Source organism: Pinus tabuliformis, chromosome 1_2 (assembly GCF_031772625.1).
Source record: "Pinus tabuliformis cultivar Carrire ecotype Pingquan chromosome 1_2, CPIR1, whole genome shotgun sequence".
NCBI lineage: Eukaryota > Viridiplantae > Streptophyta > Pinopsida > Pinales > Pinaceae > Pinus > Pinus tabuliformis.
In genome coordinates, this window is record NC_142298.1 from 173,305,438 (window position 1) to 173,312,377 (window position 6,940).

At 39.3% G+C, this 6,940-nt stretch overlaps 1 pseudogene; it reads right to left on the reverse strand.

Annotated features, from left to right (window-relative positions):
* Nucleotides 1–5,171: 5,171 nt before the first annotated feature.
* LOC149205038 (G-type lectin S-receptor-like serine/threonine-protein kinase At1g34300 pseudogene) lies at nt 5,172–6,462 on the reverse strand (annotated as a pseudogene).
* Nucleotides 6,463–6,940: the final 478 nt, after the last annotated feature.

Consider the following 6,940-nt stretch of genomic DNA (forward strand, 5'->3'; position numbering starts at 1 on the left):
CTTTGCATGCATCCAAAGAGGAATAGACTTCCTTTGCAGCAGCCATATGATGTGATGCACCAGAATCTATAATCCATGCATCAGGAGAAGAATTAATTGCAACTAAAGCATGAAAATTGTTACCTTTCCCGTGTGGCGGATCCTCAGTTTTCTTCTTGGCACCCTGAGGGATGTGGTCCCCAAGGTTGTGCTTCTGAAGGATTTCTGCCATTTGGTCAATTTGTTTCTTCATGCAAGAGGATTCTGGATGGAATCCTCTTTGACAGTAGGTGCATTTGTTTCCCTTCTTCCCTTTCTCATTTCTCGAGCCGGAGGAGTCATTGAAGGGCTTGGTGTACCCTTCCTTCTTTGGATGGGAATGTGCTTTTCCTTTGTCTTTTTGCTGCTGATTTTTCTGATTTGAATCAGATCTGTGATTTTTATTGTGGCTGCCATCATGCACAGCAAGTGCATGTGCTTTTGGAGGTTTGATTTTCCCCATGCCAATGAGTTTATCTTGCTCAAAAATAAGGGACTCCATAAATTCTTTGAGAGAAGGCATAGTGTAGGATTTACCTGTTGCGAGCCTTACTGAATGAAATGTAGACACAAAGATGGAGTATTCCGGTCCGAGCTTTGACATAATAGAGAGAACTTGGCGACTCTCCTCCTTGGATTTGTCAATTCCACAACCCTTGAGTTGCAACAATAGATCATTATATTTGGTGAAGAAGTCTTGAATTCTATCATAGTTCCATGGATCCAATGATAGCAGCTCCACTTCGAGCAGATGTCCTTTCATCTCATCCTGTTTCCCGTAGAGATCTTCAACCTTTTTCCAAATCTCATTGGGAGTATTGCACGCAGATAGATGAAACTGCAACTCTGGAGAGATGCACATGCATATGGATCCGTGGGCCTCATCCATATGGTTGAGGTACTTGGATTTCTCTATGGCTGAAGTGGGTTCCACTTCTGTAGCCATGGTAATCCTGTACAACCCTTTATGACGAAGGTATCGAGCCATTTGGTCCTTCCATTCATGATAGTTGTACGGTGTTAGGATCGATGCTTTGGAAACTCCATTTTTCTGTCAATCTTCGATCTCCAAGCTGTAATACTTGCAAAATAAAGTACTGGTGCACCTTTTATCTAGCAACCTGTGGGCTCTGATACCATGTAAATGTGTTAGAAAACCCGCACAGATGAATCTAGCTAGTAAAGGTTGAACACACAGCTTTGCAGAGCAAAAACACTAAAAGAAAATCGAAAGAAGAAAAGGATGATACATTCGAAAATATGTTACAATGCTCATGATATAGCATCACTGGGTGAAGATCCCAAGGTAATGCACTATAGTGGTGATCAATGAGAAGACTCAACACCTACAACAAGTTCCGGAGATAACTAGTCAGTTGCGGAGTTAAAGAAGGAGTAAATCATGCAAAAGGAATCTTGCATGCAATCCCATGCTCTAACTAAGAGTCCGCATGTAGGTCTGTAGTAGTTCCAACATATGGAAGCTAGTTGCCTACTCATGAAAGCTTTTATTTTGAATTGTACAAGCATGTATTCATGTTTCAAAGGCTGAGCATGTCAGCTCAAAGCTAGAATTAATGGAGAGGTAATGAATGGCGCTTCAATGTGCTTGCAGTTTGCATTTGATGTGTCATCCCCAACTATAATTATTTATGGATATTGATTTTTAATCAAAACGCCAAACCAAGGCATTCCGTAAGGTAGCCTACATTATTTCAACCGATGTAAACCAGCGTCTCAATTAGGCAGATTTATAGATTAGAGTAATTGCCAGATCTATTGTTTCAGTAGCAGCAACAATTAAAGTGGCATTGTCAGATTATACTCTATGAAATCAGGGCTTGCTATGAGGAGTAGTCTGCTCGAGGCTGGAACCTTGCTTAAGTACCCATTTCACAAGAGAACAATAACATTTAAATAATGCAAAAATCAAAGGTAATTCTGACCTTTGTCTTGTAATTTTTCAGTTGGACTACATTTAGATCATATAACATATGACATTTGTCCTCATCTATTATGTTCTCTCACTTACAACGTTTCTTTTGCAACATGTTCAATTGCTATTTTATCTAACTACTTTAAAATATGTTATAGCATAAAAATAAGTTTATAGAATGAGTATAGTAAAAAGTATGAAGACCATGTGAACACATTTCATGGACACTTCCAAATGGAATAACTGCAACTTATATCATTGCCGATTTTTTCTTTGGTGGGACAAAGTGTAACTTGGGATCCCATTCTAGCTCTGCCATCAGTCCCTTTGATTTCCCTACTATGTACACTGCTTCCAGTATTTTTCTTTCCTCCATTTCGTGTGCCCATTTCCTGCTTTCCTCCACTAATGCGACCCCCACTTTCTCTATGCAAGTACCAATGATATCATCTAATGTGCTTTGTAATTCTTTCACCAGTTCAATCAAATCCCTTGAGCTGCAATCCATACTCATGCACATATTATTTATTGTGATCCCTGCCACTACCTTCTCCCAATCCACTAGACTGTCTTGCCCGTTATCATTTATCTTAGCTTCCTTTCCACTTTCTTCTGCAAGCCCTCTGCAACTTCCTCTTGCATTGTTGTAGGCGTTGGAGCTGGAGATATTTTACCATTTTGTGCACTTTGTTCTCATAATGTCATGAATTGTTTATCTTCTTTTTTACTTCGCAAACTATCAGTTTCAATATCTGACTCCTCAACCAAATCCATAAGCTCTCATGCATCTTGGTATACCTTAAAATGGTCTCTACCACATGAACAACCATCTCTTCCACATGGATCTCCCCTAAGTCAGGAGATTATATTGATCAATGAGATTGTCGTTAGCTTCCATGACCTTTTGTTTGGGTATATAAAAAACATTTTCACGTTCTAACCCAAAGTCTAGATTGTGTTTCCACAAGAAATTCAAACATGTTTGATCACGAACCCTTCCAAGATGCAAACACAACATACAACTCTTTCCAGCCTTCTATGTTTCAAAAAATAAATTAGGGCTTTGCAGTTTTTGCCATCCTTTTTTCCTTTTTCCATGATTGCCTTGGCTTGCTTGATGGACTTCCGATTCGTTAAAAATACACGCTGAGGAGTTTCTGAGAGAACATACACGTTGCTCAAAAGATCTTTGTATTATTTAAATTCAGTGTCCACTTTCCCCAAGTGCTTCGATAATATATCTCCGTGGCTATCTTGTGGGGAGCAGCTTATTAGTGAAGGCAAGCTCCGAGAGTAACCAATATTCTTTATTGAAGAAAAAAACAAAGCACTGCAGCCACAACACACATTGCAACAATAACGATGGTACTTTTGGCATCCAAACCATCCAAACAATGGTACTTTTGGTACTTTTGGATGCCAAAAGTACCATCTTTATTGTTGCAATGTGTATTGTGGCTGCAATGGCTTGTCGTGTTTTTTCAGTGAATGATATTGGTTACTCTCAGAGCTTGCCTCCACTAATAAGTTACTCCACAAGATAGCCACGAAGATATTATCAAAGAACTTGGGAAAAGTGGACACTGAATTTACACAATACGAAGATCTTTTGAGCAAGGTGTATGTTCTCTCAGAGACTCCTCAGAGTGTATTTTTAACGAATCAGAAGTTTGTCAAGCAAGTCAAGGAAATCATGGAGAAGGGCAACAAGGATGGTGAAAATTGCAGTGCCCTGGTTTATCGTCTGAAACATAGAAAGATGGAAAGAGTTCTGGGTATACTGTGTTTGCATCCTGGAAGGGCACATGATCAAACAAGTTGAAATTCTTGTGGAAACGCAATCCAAACTTCGGGTTAGACGTGAAAAGGTTATTTATGTACCCAAACAAAAGGTCATGGAAGCTAATTGACAGTCTCATTGATCAATATAATTTCTAGGCTTGGGGGAGATTCATATGGGAGAGATGGCTTTTCATGTGGTAGAGATCATTTTAAGGTATACTAGGATGCATGGGAGCTTATGGATTTGGTTGAGGAGTGAGACCCTAAAACTGATAGTTCACGAAGTAGCAGATAAACAATTCATGGCATTACGGGAACAAAGTGCACAAAATGGTAAAAGATCTCTAGTTTCAGCGCCTACAACAATGCGAGAGGAAGTTGCAGTGATCAGAGGGCTTGTAGAAGAAAGTGGAAAGGAAGCTGAGATAAATGATACTGGGCAAGACAATCCAGTGGATTGGGAGAAGGTAGTGGCAGGGATAACAATAAATAGTATGTGCATGAGTATGGATTGCAACTTAGGGGATTTGATTGAACTGGTGAAAGAATTACAACGTACGATAGCCAATATCATTGGTACTTGCATAGAGAAAGTGGGGGTCGCATTAGTGGAGGAGCTCAAGAAATGGGCACAAGAAATGGAGGAAAGAAAATTACGAGAAGCAATGTACATAGAAGTGAAATTAAAGGGATGGCAGCATTGGAATAGGATCCCAAGTTGCAAGTTGCCTCACCAAGGGAAAAATCGATGATGGTACAAGTTGTATTGATACCGTTTGGAAGTGTCTGTGAAATGCGTTAACATGGTCTTCATACTTTTTAATGTACGCATTCTATAAACTTATAACAAAAACAACATAAATGAAGACAAATGTGATATGTTATGTGATCTAAATGTAGTCTAACAGAGAAAATTACAAGACACAGGTCAGAATTACCTTTGATTTTTTCATTATTTTTTCTCTTGTTAAATGGGTGCTTAAGCAAGGTGCTAGCCTCGAGCAGACTACCCTTCATAGCAAGCCCTAATTTCATAGAGTATCCTCTAACAATGCCACTTTAATTGCAGCTACTACTGAAACAATAGATATGACAATTACTCTAATCTATAAATGCCCAACTAAGACTTGCAGCTACTACTGAAACAATAGATATGACAATTACTCTAATCTATAAATGCCTAACTGAGACTTGTTTACATCAGTTGAAATAATGTAGGTATCTTATAGAATGCCTTGGTTTGTCATTCTGATTAAAAACCAATATCCATAAATATTTATAGTTGGCCTTGATACATCAAATGTGAACTACAAGCTCATTGAAGCGCCATTCATTACTTGTCCATTAATTCTAACTTTGAGCTAGCCAAGCTCAGCCCTTGAAACATGAATCCATGCTTGTACAATTCAAAAGAGAAGATTTCATGAGTAGGCGACTACCTTCCAGAAGAGCGTATCTCTCCCATTTTCTTCTTAGAATCTAAACACTCAAAGGCATGCCTAGAAGAGGAAGAAGTCAATGAAGAAGGAGAAGTTGCAAGCACAGAGGTTCTGCTATCACTGGTGCTGACAGTGACACTGGTTTGATTTCCTTCAAAAGATTTAGGGGCTGGTGGTCTCTCTATGGGCAAAACACTCTCAGGCATCTGAACAACCTTTACCATTGAGGGCCGCCTGAAAGATTGCTCTTGAATACACCAAAAACTAACTTGAATGACCCTTTGAACCTGACCCATATTTAGATTGCCACCAAGCCTCTCATCTACTATGCTTGATATATTCCCCAGTTCAAATTGCTCAAATGCCCATGCTGAGAACTTCCTTCTTCCCGAGGTTGCAGAGATATCAAAGTTTCTTCTTCCACCAATGAGCTCCAGCAAAACCATTCCATAACTGAAAACATCAGATTTGGAAGTGATTGGTAAATTGGAAAGCCACTATTTTGCCAAATATCCTTGCGTGCCCATAACACTAGTCAAAGTATGATTTTTATGTTCTCTCACATGCCCACAACACTAGTCAAAGCACGATTTTGATGTTCTCTCACATTTATGGGCTTGGCAAGCCCAAAATCAGAATCTTTGGCATTGAAATTGTCATCTAACAGTATATTCTCAGGTTTAACATCACAATGGATGATGTATTCTCTGCTCTCTTCGTTTACATAGGTGATTCCTCTTGTAGTTCCAAGGGCTATGCTGAAGCGGGCATCCCAATCAAGTTTCTTAGACGAATCATCAGCTGAAGCAAAGAGAAAATTATCTAGAGAATTACTTTTCATGAACTTGTAAACCAGCAACCTATGCCGTCTTTCTCAGCAAAAGCCAATAAGTTTTCTTCAGTAAAAGATATCGGTTACTCTCAGAGCTTGCCTTCCCTAATAATGACTTGGATAAATGATTGCAGGTTTTTCTAACGTGTCTGATTTTGGTCAGTAGTAAGGGTGCTGGACATGGTAATCTGGGCCTCTTGAAGCACCTTCTTTATTGTTCTCATTGGATTTTTCTTCTGGTGCCAGTACAGCTTTGTCAGAGTTGGATTATAAGAGCCATTACACTATTTAATCGGTAGACTGATCTATGGTGTCTTTGCTGACTCAGAACTTGTTATAAAGAGAATTGAGCCATTGGCCTACCTGCTCCAATAACTTACACATTCAATGGCGAATGGTAAACTACATGGCACAACTTACAAGGGAGGCAACCAAGATGTAGAAAATTCAAACATTCTGGTAAGTGGGAGAACCCTTTTGAACCGCAAAATTGAAAGTATTGAGCACGACAAAAATGGCACTTATAGTACATCGACCCCTAAAAGGCAAATCAGGAGTAGCAAAGAAACAAACACCAACTTTTATGTGTCTGATGAAGCCTGCGAATCAAAAATCTGTACCAATTCATCCAATAAACACGGTAGCCTAGAAAAGGAGAGTTAAAGTGCTGCCTCTTTGGAGATGGAGGTGAAGACAATCAGAAATACCGACACTTAAGGAGCATGGGTAAGCTCACAAACTTTTTAGAACTGCCCAAAGCAAGGAAAGCCAATGTAGTAGCAAGAAAGGATTGTCATGCCAACAATTCAGCTAGCCAAAAATATGATCAGCAGTGTCTAGCAGATTCACCACCTAATACCTACATCAGTTCAAAAATAATGAGTTTGGATCCGTCTGAACTTTGAAGTTGATTTTTCGAAGGTTGACTTGTCA